General features: G+C 38.6%; 1 protein-coding gene and 1 non-coding gene across 7 annotated transcripts in view; both read left to right on the top strand.

Moving 5' to 3' along the window:
- Positions 1–14,713, top strand: part of STAG2 (STAG2 cohesin complex component) — a 130,476-nt gene that overhangs the window by 17,826 nt on the left and 97,937 nt on the right. The window lies entirely within an intron of this gene.
- On the top strand, positions 4,952–5,024 carry TRNAK-CUU (transfer RNA lysine (anticodon CUU)). The gene has a single exon. It is a non-coding gene; the product is annotated as a tRNA-Lys (tRNA).

Genomic DNA, 14,713 nt, shown 5'->3' with positions numbered 1-14,713 from the left:
ATTTAAATGGTAGCTGATTTTGGAGAGAGGGAGATGACTTAGATTTTAGATAACTTCACCCTTAAGCTGATGTTGTGCAACCAGAGTTCAATAGATAGAAGAGCAGGAGATAAATGTTAGGGATTTCTATGCATAGAGTACATTGGCTTTTAGAGGGGAGAACTTATAAAAGGATCAGAGGGTCAGGGGTGAAAACTCATTGTTGGACAGGAGGAAGAAGTAGGACCACTGATAGAGAGTGATCAGGGAGATAGATAATCTAGGAAAATGTAGAATAAAATCCGTAAGTGTCTACAGAATCCAGATGGCATCTTCTCTCCTTTGGAGATGCCTTTAAGTTGTATACAGTATAAAAACTAGTTCCAATTATGTCAAGTTGAAGTTATCTTTAAAGCTGATAAAAATCAATGATTATCCTTATGTAGATTGTTTTCTTTGTGGCATCTCTTGGGAGTTGGGTTCTTCTTGCGGACTGGGTCCCAAGTTACCAAGAATAAGACTAAGCTGGGAAGTGGTCTAGGACAAGGAAGGGCATATCTGGCTTACTACTTTCTAAAAAGTCAACTAAAAATTCATTGGAATTATTTTGTATGAAACATTCAGAAAACCGATTGTACTTAAATATGTGAGTGGTATTAGTACACTGCAATTTGATGTCCTCTGCAAAGCAGCTATGATAATTATGATTGGATTGCTGGAGTCTGTTTTGAAAAGGAAAACCTTTTTTCTTCCCTCTGTACTTCTATGTGAAATAAAGTGTGTAGGTAACCACTTCAGTTTTCTTCAAGTTTTGTGGAAAAGCTATCTTGGGTAGAAATAATACCAGACATGAGTATCTTATAAAATCTTCTCACTTTTCTTCTTCTTAGGATAATATTACAAAGAGAAATTACTGTTACTGATCTGGAAAACTACCCATAATTCTAATGCTTTCTTCGTTCCAAAAACATTTTTAAAATTTTGGTAAATGTAAAATTTACCATTTTAAGTGTACGGTTCACTGGCATTATTCATTGTTGTGCAAATATTACCACCATCCATCTCCAGCATTGTTTCGTCATCCCATAATGAAACTCTGTACCCATTAAACAACTTCCTGTCTCCCCTCTGCCCTCAAACAGTCCCTGATAAACCAGTGTTCTCCTTTGTGTCTATGTATTTGACTATTCTAGGTACCTCATAAAAGAGGAAGCATAGAATATATGTCCTTTTGTGACTGACTTATTTCACCTGGCTTAACGTTTTCAAGGTTCATCTATTTTGTAGGATGTGCCAGAATTTCCTTCCCTTTTAAGGCTGAATAATATTCTGTTGTATGTATATAACACACTTTGTTCATTCATCCATGATGGACATTTGGGTTGCTTCCACCTTTTGGCTATTGTGAAGAATGCTGCTATGAGTATGGGTGTACTAATATCTTTTTGAGTCTCGACTTTCAATTCTTTTGTGTATACACCCAGAAGTACAATTGGTCCACAAATATTTGAGTGTCTAGTATTTGGCAGGCACTGTACTAAGCCCCGGAGATAAAGCAATGAGCCTGTCCCCTGCCCTCAAAGAATTTAATTTACTGGGGATAAAAGATATTAAATAAGTAGTTACAATTAAGTATGTTAAGGGTTACAAAAGGGCAAGTACAAAGTGCCATGTGTATGTTTTATATGGTTGTAATGTATATATTGTTAATGAGAAGAACACAAAACAGCAAATACTTTTCCATATTCCAGTATAATCCCCTGCAGCACCCCACTCCCTGTGCCACTGCATGGAAATCTTTGCTTTTTTTCACATTTAAAAAGTTAACGCACCAAAACAAATTATGTAATATATGGTGATTAACATAACAATAAAAAATTAAAAGATTAAAAAAAAAGTTAATGCCTGGAATTTATTTTTGACTACGATGTGAGGCAGGGCTATTCTGATACTGTGATTGATAAATATATGTATTTGGTCTTTGACCCCATTCCTGGCACAAAGCTCCTAAAACCCTTGGAATTTCCTAAGTGTTGAGAGAGATTAAGGTGTCTTTAATTATGTTAACGAGGTTACTTCTGGAAAGCACTTGAGGATGGGGCTGTTTGGTTGCCAGTGGTGCCAACCCTGTGCGGAGTGGGAAGAGGGGCTGGAGATGGAATCTAGTCACCAGTGGCCAATGATTTAATCCATCATGCCTCTGTAATGAGGCCTCCATAAAGACAAAAGAACAGAGTTCCGAGAGCTTTCAGGTTGGTGAACAGCGCCTGGAGATTTGGGGAGTGGTGAGCTCTGAGTGGGCAGGGAAACTTCATGTCCTTTCTCTGTACCTTCCTTTATGTGTCTCTTCCATCCAGCTCTTCTGGGAATTATATCCTTTTATAATAAACCAGTGATCTAGTAAGTAAAAGGTTTCTCTGAGTTCTGTGAGCTGCTCTAGCAAATTAATTGAACCTGAGGAGAGGGTCTTAGGAACCTCTGATTTATAGCCAGTTAGAAGTCCAGGTGACAACCTGAACTTGCACCTGCCCTCTGAAGTCCAGGGAGGCAGTCATGGGAATCTCCAATCTGTAGCCCATTGTCAGAAGCACAGGTAACCTGGGTTTGCAACTGGTGGCAGAAGGTGGTGTGAGGGCAGTCTTGTAGGACTGAACCCTTAACCTGTGGAATCTGATGCTATCTCTAGGTAGATAGTGTCAGAATTGAGTTGAATTGTAGGACACCCAGCTGATGACTGGAGGATTGATTACTTGGTGCTCTTTGGGAAGAAAAACACATTGGAATTGGGTCTCAGAGCCAGTTTATCTGTACATACTTTTGTCTTTTAAAAAAAATGGAATTATAGTTGACATACAATATTACATTTATTTTAGGTGTACAACATAATGAACTTTTGCATTTTTTTGTGCCATGCCATGAACTACCTAATAATTTTCTTGCTGTACATGTGTGTGTCTCTTCCCCCTCTGTTTTAGATTGGAGGCACTGCTTCTTTGAGTAGTTTTGTGTTTTTTTTTTCCTAATTATGTCCAGCAGTGGGATAATGCTGTCAATCAGTATGAACTTTTTAAAGCTCTAAGTAACTGAAGATTTATTGTTTTCCAGTAGGGTTGTACCCACCTAACAGTGCCACCGTAGCTGTGATGTATGGTAACTACATTATCCCTGCTTTGGAGATGTTATTTTAAGCAGTTTTGCCAGTGATATCTCAGATGCCTTTAATTTGCGTTTCTTTATTAGCTAGAAGGAACATATCTTATTTTTGAGCAAGGTATTTTGAATGTGACCAACACCTAAGTTTAACCTGAGAGCCTTTTAATTATGAGTATATAATAGTTTTCTGGTTAATTACTGGTAGTGGTTGTTTTTAGTATTAAGTAGATGATGTATCTTATTATTTTAAATTGGATCTGTGCATTATTTGGTAATGTCTGTTCACTTTGTGTTTTTAGTTCATTTCAATATCCAATAGCAGTTACTTAGGAAACCTGCAATAATCTATCCGTCCTCTTGTCTAGCCCAGTAGTGCTAAGTTGCATTCAGTGGACAGTTTGTAGATGAGCTGTGTTTGAAGTGTTTTGTAAACAGAGTATGAGAACCAGGGGGAAAAGCCCAGATTTTTTTCTTACTGCAGTGTGACCTTTTTAGCAATGAAACCTACAGTGAAATTAAAATTTTTTTTAGTTCAGCCTGTTTGTTGGTAGTAATGCTTATTTTTAGTCATGGGCAGGGTAGATAAAGTAAAATTGACTGTTAGACATTCTTTTTTAAAAATTGCATGATTAAAGAAATAATTACATGATTGCATTTATGGTTATGTCAGTTGGTAGTCCATAGACTACTTCCAGGAAGAAAGTCCATAGATTCCCTATTGAGATTTTGTCAGTGCCAAGGCATTGTGAAACCAATGGAAAAAGATAACCCTTCTCTCTCTCTTTTTTCTTTTGAAGATTTATTTATTTGACAGAGAAAGACACATAGAGGGAACACAAGCAGGGGGAGAGGGTGAGGGAGAAGCAGGCCTCCCGCTGAGCAGGAAGCCCGATGAGAGACCCCAGGATCATGACCTGAGCTGAAGGCAGATGCTTAACGACTGAGCCACCCAGGCGCCCCTCAAGAAGATATCCTTCTTTTTTTAGGCTATCTGAGAATGTTCTTGACTATCTAACTTTCGAGTAATTAAAGATGCACTGGCAAAAAAAAAAAAAATCTTAAAAAAAAAGATGCACTGGCAACTTAAAAAGTTTTATTTATTTAGAGAGTGTGAGTGGGAGGAGGGATAAAAGAGGGAAGGGGAGAGAGAATCTGAGGCCGACTCTGCGCTAGGTGCAGAGAGCCTGACACGGGCTTGGTCCCAGGACCCCTGGGATCATGACCTGAGCCGAAGGCAGATGGCTTAACTGACTGAGCCACCCAGGTGCCCCAACTTTTTTTTTAAAGTAAGTTCTATGCCCAGTGTGGGGCTTGAACTCACAACCCCTGAGATCAAGAGTTGCATGCTCTACGGACTGAGCCAGCCAGGTGCCTCTGCACTAGCAACTTTGTAGTGAACAGTTTTCAGGTCTGGGGAGAGAAGTTGGGGCAAATGGAAATATAGAATAGTTAATTTTCTTTTCTTTTTTTTTTTAAGATTTTATTTATTTGACAGAGATAGTGAGAGAGGGAACACAAGCAGGGGGAGTGGGAGAGGGAGAAGCAGGTTCCCCGCGGAGCGGGGAGCCCGATGCGGGGCTCGATCCCAGGACCCTGGGATCATGACCTGAGCCGAAGGCAGACGCTTAACGACTGAGCCACCCAGGCGCCCTCTTTGTGGTCTTTCTTTCCCTTACTAGAATGTAAGCACCATGGGAGTGGGGACTTTGTGGTTTAATGCCGTAACCTTGGTGGCTCTGACAGTGCCTGGTGCCTAGAAGGTCCTCAAATATTTGTTGAATGAATGACTTATTTAGTAATTTATCTGGATACTTGGGGTGCCTGGCTGGCTCAGTTGGTAGAGCATGAGACTCTTGATCTCAGGGTCGTGAGTTTGAGCCCCACATTGGGCGTGGAGCCTACTTTAAAAAATGATAGTGATTTATCTGGATGCTGATGAACTATTTAGAAATAAATACAGTTTTAGTGTTGAATGTAACTAAATGAACTTTTAGAAATCACTCAGGGTTTTTTGCTTTTTGTTTAAATCGTTTTGAGAAGTGGAAAAAGTTTTTTTTTTTTAAAGATTTTATTTATTTATCTGATAGAGATACAGTGAGAGAGGGAACACAAGCAGGGGGAGTGGGAGAGGGAGAAGCAGGCTCCCCGCGGAGCAGGGAGCCTGACGTGGGGCTCGATCCCAAGACCCTGGGATCATGACCTGAGCCGAAGGCAGACGCTTAACGACTGAGCCACCCAGGCGCCCCAAGAAGTGGAAAAAGTTTTGAGATCTGAGGGGCTTGTCAGTATTACTATAGAATACAAGAAATTAGTGGTAAGGCTAAAAAAGACACTAGTCTCCAAAGTTCATTAAATAAATCTTCTGCTATATGTAACTGTCTGAGCTAATTATCTGAGTTATGACTATTAGCATATTTTTTTCTGATCATTTTTATCTTCACAAGTTAAGACAAACTTTACTCTTAAGCATCTGATTTGGTGTATTTCCAAACATAGTTTCTTTTGCAAGTTGCAGAAAAAAAATCTGAAGCAGGTGAGAAAATAGTAGTTAGAAACTATATTGCTTTTTTGCCACCATCTTGTAGGAGGATTGGGGGAGGGGAAGTATGTTTGCTTGCACTGTATTTTCCAGTGTCGAACATATTACTTAATATTAAATTCCACATGTGCTGCTCATTATGTGTGTTAATCAAGTATAACAGTAGTGATGATTCCACCATAATTTTAGTGCATTGTAGAGTTTACATAGCACTTTCACTTTGTCATCATAATAATCCTTTAGGGGGATGGAGGTCTTGTGGTATTTAGGCAGTTTTACAAAGTAGGAGTTAGCCTTTCAGAGGTGCCAAACATGGCTCAAGGTCACACAACTAAATTTGGTAAAATAAACTCTAGAACATGCATCTTTGTTTCCTGGTTCTGTGTTCCTTAGAACTAAAGACTTTTAGATAAGGAAGAAGCTTTAATGACTCTTAATCTCACATATATAAATTATGAATTTAACATTGCAAAGCTAAATGTGCCAGGATTGCAATCCAGCTCTCCTCAGATTGGTTCTGTATTGTTTTTAATCTTCCGTGTCTTTGATCTTAGAAATGTATATGCCACTGAATGAATTGGCTGGCTGGTAACAAAGGTATTTGGGTTTCTTAATAGTTTTCTGGTTCATGTGTATACTTGTAATGTTGAATAGCTTCCTGAAATATTTGTATGTATTTTGAGGCATCTTTGGTTAGTGGAAAGAACATAAACCTTAGAGCTATGCAAATTTAAGTTGGAATCTCACGACTCCTGTTTCTCAACTGTGTGACCTTGTGGAAATTACCTAGCTCCAAATGGGCAGGATATTACCTCCCTTAAAGTAATTAAAGATGTATATTATGTTAAGTTTCTGACACATGGAATGTGCTCCATAATGTTAATATTATTTTTACAAAATGTTACATATGAAACTCATTTTTTGCAATACGGAAAGGAACAACTAAGATGAAAACAAATTTGGGGGCACCTGGCTGGTTCATTTGGGAGAGCATGTGATGCTTGATCTTGGGGTTGTGGGGATGAGCCCCATGTTAGGTATAGAGATTACTTAAATAAAACTTAAAAATTTGAGAAAGCATTTGTGGTAAATATGTAGCAAAGGTTTTATATTACTTAGCATTCATACGAATTGATAGAAACAACTATTCTGATCTTAAATGTTAGTGGACTTGAAGGTTTTAATAATATTACTACCACTTATTGAGTCTTACTAAGTGCCAGACACTAATGAAGTGCTTGGCAGCTGTCATCTTAAATTCTTAGGCAGCAACCTTGCAAATGGGTGCCTATTTCCCATTTTACAAATAGCCAAAAATTGTAGAAATGTACTTTGTCTGTAATCAAGAGCCCTAAAATAAATGTTGATCTTGGATCTAATGAGGAAATCAGGAATAATTCAACATAAAATCTATGTACAGGAAGCAGTGTTAGTTACAGTGAAATATTGGGGTCAGTCTTAATGTCTAACAATAAATAAGTAGGTTATGGTACATCATATCTAGTGGAATTTCATGAAACCCTTAGTAGTTTTTATTATGAATATTACAGAAATGGCAGAAGTGCATATACCAATGAAAAATTATGCACTATTATCCATTCTGTGTTTATAGTTTTAAAGATTTATTTATTTTGGAGTTTAGAGAGAGCAAGTGGGCAAGCAGGGGGAGGGGCAAAGGGAGAGGGAGAGAAGCAGATCCGCCCCCCCGCCCCGACTCAGGGCTTGATCCTACAACCCTGAGATCATGACCTGAGCTGAAATCAAGAGTCGGATGCTCAACTGACTGAGCCACCCAGGTGCCCCTGTTTTGTGTTTATATATTTTTTGATTTTATTTATTTATTTGAGAGAGAGAGAATGAGAGAGAGCACGAGAGGGAAGAGGGTCAGAGGGAGAAGCAGACTCCCTGCTGAGCAGGGAGCCCGACGCGGGACTCGATCCCCGGACTCCAGGATCATGACCTGAGCCGAAGGCAGTTGCTTAACCAACTGAGCCACCCAGGTGCCCCTGTGTTTATATTTTTGAAAAAATTTACACCGAGGCATTCATGCACACATATATAGACAAAGCCTGGGAAGAAAAATGAAAATAAGTGATTTATTAGGGTAGTAGATGCTATGTGATTGTTCTGAGTTTCTTAAAGGTAATTTTGTGGAAACCAAGGTCATACGCTTCCTGTGTAGTGTGCATTGAAGAGCATTGCCCTTAAAATATTCAGGGGGTTTGACCTAGATGACATGGTCCAATATATTGTATCTTATACTTTCAGGGGACTTTAATACTCTCAACTAGTGGCTTTTTACTTTATTCTTCCAGTGGACTCTCAGTGCATATTATCAGTCAACCTATTGCATTTTACCATGGAATTTTAGTGTTCTTCTTCTTCTTCTTGAAAATTGCAGCTACAATAAGTAGACCTATATTATATAACCATTTTTTTCCCTTAATGGATTTGAGAATCTTCAACTTCTTGGTGACATGAAAGAAGCATGCTTTAAGCCCCAGATATATGTCCCAATGCAGTATTATGAGGGAAACCATTCACTGTAATCTTCTATGCCCATTGCTTTTTGTATAGCTTGTCAATCAGCAAAGCAAATACTTTACTGCCCTCTACCTTTCAAATAACTTCATACATTTTATGGTTGATATATTTTATGGTATTTGTGTTCTTTTCTGTTTCATTGCTTCCATAAAAAAGACTGGTTGAGGTGTTAGTTTTGATTCCTTCTCCTTTTCCATTCATCTGTGAGTACTACAAGACACAGTGCACCATTGATTCTTGTATTTCTCATTTATATATGGATTTTAAAATAAGCTTGTTAGAATTTGCCTGTGTAAATAATATGATGGTCTTGATGGTTTGAAAACTTACCAGGATACTTTTTCAGTTGTTCCGAGTTGTGTTCCAGTTAAGGGTATTGGTAAATTGATTTCCCCCACCGCCACCACTGTGTTTGTGCTCTTGTACACACTCCTCTGTGTGTCTGATTTTTTTAAAGATTTTATTTGTCAGAGAGAGAGAGCACAAGCAAGGGAGCTGCAGGCAGAGGGAGAAGCAGGCTCCCTGCTGAGCAAGGAGCCCCATGTGGGACTCAATCCCAGGACCCTGGGATCCTGACCTGAGCTGAAGGCAGATGCTTAACTGAGCCTCCCGGGTGTCCCTGATTTGTTTCTTTAAAAAATTTTTTTAAAGATTTATTTATCCATTTGAGAGAGAGAGACTGCTAACGTGCTCGCATGAGTGTGGGAAGGTGGTGGTCGGGGAAAGGGTAGAGGGAGAGAATCTCCAAGCTGACTCCTCTCTGAGTGTGGAGCCCAAAGTGGGGCTGGATCCCACAGCCCAGGAGGTCATGACCTCAGCCAAAACCAAGAGTTGGGTGCTCAACCAACTGAGCCACCCAGGCAGTCTGTCTGATTTGTTTTAAACTAATATTCAGGGAATATGTCTACAAGTGAAACCATTGAGAATTCTCTGTATTCTTTGGAATGTTCACCTTTCTTGTGTATTTTACACAAACATTGGAAGACTTACAGGTTCTCTAGTGTAGTATGGTTTTCATGTCTTTAAAGGATTTTTACAATGTTTAGAGCAAACTACTTTGAAAGAAGGAATAACTACTATTACTTGTATAAAAATAATGAACTCTACCCATGATAAAAATTCAGTGCAGAAAGAGTGTAATGTGAAAAATTCCAATCCCTCCATTCCCAGTTTCAGAAGTAACCACTGCTAATAGTTTCTTTGTATCCTTCTAGAAATTTTGTAAGCATAAACAAATTGTATCATATTTGTATGTATTGGTGTGTGGGATTTCTGGTTGGCTCAGTTGGTGGAGCATGGGACTCTTGATCTCAGGGTTGTGAGTTCAAGCTCCACATTGGATGTAGAAATTACTTAAAATCTTAAAAAAAAAAAAAAGGCTTAGGGTGCCTGGGTGGCTCAGTTGATTAAGTGTCCCAACTTTTGATTTCTGCTTAGGTCATGATCTCCAGGTGGTGAGTTTGAGCCCCACGTTGGGCTGCATGCTCAGTGGGAAGTCTGCTTGAGATTCTCTCTCCTCTCCCTCCATCCGCCCCCCACTCTCATGTGTGTGTGCAAGCACTCTCACTCTCTCAAATAAATCTTTACAAAATTTTTTTAAAAAGCTTATATCTATTGGTCTGTAATTTGTTCTTTCCACTTGATGACTGTGTTACATTTTATAACATCACATTTTTTTAGCAGTGTATACTTCATATTTATGAATCTAATATCCCCCATAGCTTTTAAAAATGTAGATTTTTTTTCTGGGAATACAGGTAACTTATTGTTTTTTCTTCCACAAAAAGTGGTATTGTATTATTCTTTATACTAAGCCTAGACAATTTCTCTTGTGTGGGAAGTTCATGGGGAAGTGATTTAGGGCATACTTTATGTCAAAAAAAACTTTATATATGTATTATAATGGTGTCTTTTCAGAGTGATGAATTGTGTATAAGATGCAATTTTTGTCCTCAAGAGTTCATGTTCTTAATACAGAAGGTAGCTAAGGAAACAAAAACATAAAAATACAGGATCATTATTGTAATGATGGAAACTTGCGTAAAGTATAGGAATAGAAAGAGGTAGTGATTTTGTGGGAGAGTAAAAGGAGTGTGCCTTGGGGTGAGTAGTGATTGAGATTCAGTAGAAGTTTATCAGGGCATTCCAAACCAACCGACCTACTCCTTCTCTCCCTCTTCCTAATACATTGTAGTAGTATCCAACTGCTCTTAGTTCTCTTAACATACCACGCTGTGTGATGCCTACATGTTTCTTTGCTTGAGCCTTCTAATGCCTGGAATATTCCTGCACCCACTTGCCAGCATAACTGTATATGTCCTTCCAGATTTAGATTGAGGTCACATGGAAACCATATCTAAGCTCCTCTTTCCCAGTTAGGAGCCACTTCTCTGTGCACTGGGGCTTCCTATGCATATTTATTTCACTACACTCAATTGTGTAATTGCTTGGGTGACACCTTCACTGTAATGTGAGCTCATTTAAGGAGGGTGACTGTGTTTTATTCATTTCCCCCAATATTATGAAAAATTTACAACATACATAATTGTACAGTGATCACCCATATATCCATCACCTAGATTCTGTCTTTAACATTTTGCTGTACTTGTTATGTCAAATATCCATCCATCTAACCATTGCTCCCTTCCATCCATTGTCGTTGACTTTTTTTTTTTGATGCATTTCAAAGTAAGTTGCAGACATTAGTACCTTTCTACCCCTAAAGACGTCAGCATTATGGTCATTAAATGGAGTTCATGTTTTATTCATCTTCATTCTTTTTTAAATTTTGAAAATTGTGCCTGTTATTTTTATCACCAGGGCTATCACAGTGCTAGTATAGAGGTGCTTAGTATTTGAATTGAAATTCTTTATTTTGTGCATTTAACTATAAGTGTTTTGCACTTGTAAGGAGCGATTCATTAAGGGCTGGAGTCGAGAATTTCATAACGGATAATATTATCATTATTAGAATATTTATTGTTTAAAGGCTGAAATAAATGCTAGGTAAACAGAAAAGGGTAGTTAGGCAATGGATTTGGGGTTAGGGTGGGGGAGGAATAGCTAGGTTGAGAGGATACCAGGAACTGATGTTAGAAGCTAGGGTTTTTATTGGGCTTTAAAGAATGGTTCTAGGTTGAGTAGAAGAGGGTGGTTAAGGCTTCAGGCTGAAGAAACCATACCTTTTGAGGAATAATGAGACAAGACTTGTAATTGGAGCCATAGGTTCAGTTTCATTAATAAAAACATTAGTTTTTGTTTTTCGTCGTTACACGATCTCCTCAGGATTGGAAAGGGGCTTGGTGGTGTTAAAATAGGACAGGTGCTAAAAGAGGTTATCTTGTATTTTTCTTAAACTCAGTTTTTTTTTTTTAAATAAACTTTATCTGATACTTGCTTTCAATTAAGTAAACTTTTGTCTTGGGTTATTCAGACTTTCTAGAAAGTAGCAGCTCCTGGTGTTTCTATAGAATATAGAAATTGGAAAGAGGAAGAAGATTCTAGTGGCAGATTGAAGTCCATACGGAATAAAGTTCCTGGAGATTTTCTATCTTGGTTGACTTAAACTTGGGCATTATCTTCTAGAAAAGACCCATTTCCTTCTTGTGGAAAGAAGAGTGGTATGGTGACCACTGGTGGCTTAGACTCTGGGAAGCTTCTTAAGGACATTTTGGGGAAATGAATTGAGCTGTGGGTTTCTGGTATTTGAGTGAATAAGGTTCAGGTGATTAAGTGGCCCAAGGCAGGAAAGGGGAAGTGTGTTTTTTTTCTCTTCCCAACTACTCATGCCTTCTCTGCCTCTAAAACTGGATCATTCTGTGTATCAGAGGTTGCAGATTCTGTGGCTTACAGCAGCTTTTCTTAAAGTGTGGTATGGACCCACCTATATAGGGGATTTATGAATAATACAGATAATCTGAGACTTTTATACAGATTACTGAAGAAGCCCTAGGTGTGGGTCCTGTGACATTGCATTTTAATAAGCATTTTAGGGACGCCTGGGTGGCTCAGTCAGTTAAGCATCTGCCTTCAGCTCAGGTCGTGATCCCAGGGTCCTGGGATTGAGCCCCGCCTCAGGCTCCCTGCTCAGCGGGGGCCTGCTTCCTCTGCCTGATGCTCCCCCTGCTTGTGCTTTCTCTCTGTCTCTCTGACAAAAAATAAATAAAATCTTTAAAAAAACAAGCATTTCGTGATTCTTATGCAATTGAAATTTAAGAGAACCACTCTTTTTACATGTAGACTTTTCCATTATTTATTTATTAAGTGACCAACTGTAGGTATTATGGTGGAGCCACTGCTCCCCCTCAGAAAAGCACAATTACAGGCGGCAAATGCGTATTTGCTTTATAATAAGATTGATAGTAAAATGCAGCTTTTGAGGATTTTCTGCTCAAGATTTTGCTAGAGATCATTTTGTGTACACAGTTGTAAGGAAACAATTGTTTTTAGTGCATGTATTGAACAAGGTATATATTTCAGGGCTTTTTTTTTTAAAGATTTTATTTATTTATTTGACAGAGGGTGAGAGCAGGAGCACAAGCAGGGGGAGTGGGAGAGGTAGAAGCAGACTCCCGTGGAGCAGGGAGCCTGATGCGGGGCTCAATCCAGGACTCTGGGATCGTGACCTGAGCCGAAGGCAGATGCCCAATGACTGAGCCACCCAGGCACCCCTTTCAGGGCTTTTTCTGTGTAATTGTTTTAGATATTTAAATACAGAGGAAGGAAACCCAACACCTCTTATATTTGAAATGGACTGATTCAGAAGATTTTAAGAGCATAATCTCATTTATGTTCTGAAGAGATGGTATGTGGATTAGCCTAACCAGATACCCATCTATTTGTGAAGCAAATATGCAGAAGACAGGTTCAAGCCCAGATTTTTGCCTCTTAACACCTGTGTGACCTTGGGCAAAACTCTTAACCTTTGAAAAAATATTCAGTGTTCATCAGTGTTAAGTGGAAGTTGATGTATTATAGAAACCATTTTATGACATTACTTAACTTTTGATAAGACTTCTGGTTTTACCATGATGTAAGGGCATTTTTCTTTTTGGGTATGGTACAGAAATAACGAGGTGAACAGAAAAAAACCCTTTGCAAACTTTTGTAAAAGCATACTTTCTGGAGAGAGATAAAATGTGCAGATTACAAAAAATATGTAAGGGGGGTAGGTAGTGCATCAAAGAAGCATGGAGAGTAATGAGCTAGCTCAAGAGGAGATGGCTGATCTCAGATCTCAAGTGCAAAAGATAATAACTTTTGTATGTGGCAATGGGAGCAGATAAAGAGGTGAGCAGACTGGAAGATAAAGCCTTGGTGGACAAGGTTTAGTCAGACTAGGAGAGATGATAGGGGCTGTATGTAACAACCGTTGAATTGCACAAGGAGGCCATTTTAGCAGGAAGTGATCTGTCTTTGTGGAAGCAGTGGAGAGAATCTTTTATTTAGCTTGAAAGACTATCCTAACACTTAAAGAGCTTTTTGAAGTTGGCAAGAAAGAGATCATCAGCCTTTTTGGAAAACGGGCAAATGACTTGAACAGAGGAAAAGACAATAAGAATGGCTGTTAAATAAACATAAGGAAATTAGAGAAGTGCAAATTAAAACTACAAGTACTCCTCTTTAGCCAGACCTATTTGGTTCCTGGTTTTCATTAGCAGGAGTTCAGATAATGATGAATACTGCATTATCTAAATCTTTTGGTTTATCAATTTTGAATAATGGGATTATTTTTGGTTTCTAAGTTTGTGAAGTGGAACCTCATTTAAGGAGATTCTCCTGTATCCTGAATTTTTCATAATAGCAGATTGGCAAAAATTTGAAAATCTTTTTTTTTTAATATTTTTTAAACATTTATTTATTATTTGAGAAAGAGAAAGGTGTGTGTGCACGTGGGGGGGGAGAGGGAGAGGGACAAGCCGACTGCGCTGGCCGAGGAGCAGACACAGGGCTCTATCTCATGACGCTGAGATCACAACAGAAGCTGAAACCTAGAGTGGGACACTTAACTGACTGCACCACCCAGGTACCCCCAAAATTCAGAAGCCTTGACAGTGCTGTTAGTGAATGTGCAGAAACAGACCCACATGTTTGTTGCTGGTGGAAGTACAGATTGGTATAACTTTGTCTAGGGAGGCTAATTTTGGTATTATCTGTTAAAATTACAAATGCTTATGGCCTTTGGCTACAATCTTTAATTGTGTCCATTGGTATGAGGGACAGCTTATGTGTTAATTGATTAAAATGACCAGAGCAACACTGAATTAAATACTGTTCAAGTAGCTAAACCATAGTTTTGGGGTTCCAGTGTAGATGTTGGAGAAATTAATTAGAAGGAAGCATTTGAGTGGTAGTTGGGGACAGCACTGATGGACACAGATTTTAAAACTTTTTATTAAGATATTTTACATAAAGTCCAGTTCACTCTTTTTTAGTGTACAGTTCTGTGAGTTTTGGCATTTGTATATAGTTATATTAACATCTTCACCATCAAGATAT

The sequence above is a fragment of the Callorhinus ursinus genome, unplaced genomic scaffold (assembly GCF_003265705.2).
Source record: "Callorhinus ursinus isolate GAN/ISIS: 27379988/994484 unplaced genomic scaffold, GSC_fseal_2.0 scaffold33, whole genome shotgun sequence".
In the NCBI taxonomy this organism is placed as follows: Eukaryota; Metazoa; Chordata; class Mammalia; order Carnivora; family Otariidae; genus Callorhinus; species Callorhinus ursinus.
The sequence above is the reverse complement of the archived record's forward strand: the minus strand, read 5'-3'. Positions and strand labels throughout refer to the sequence as shown.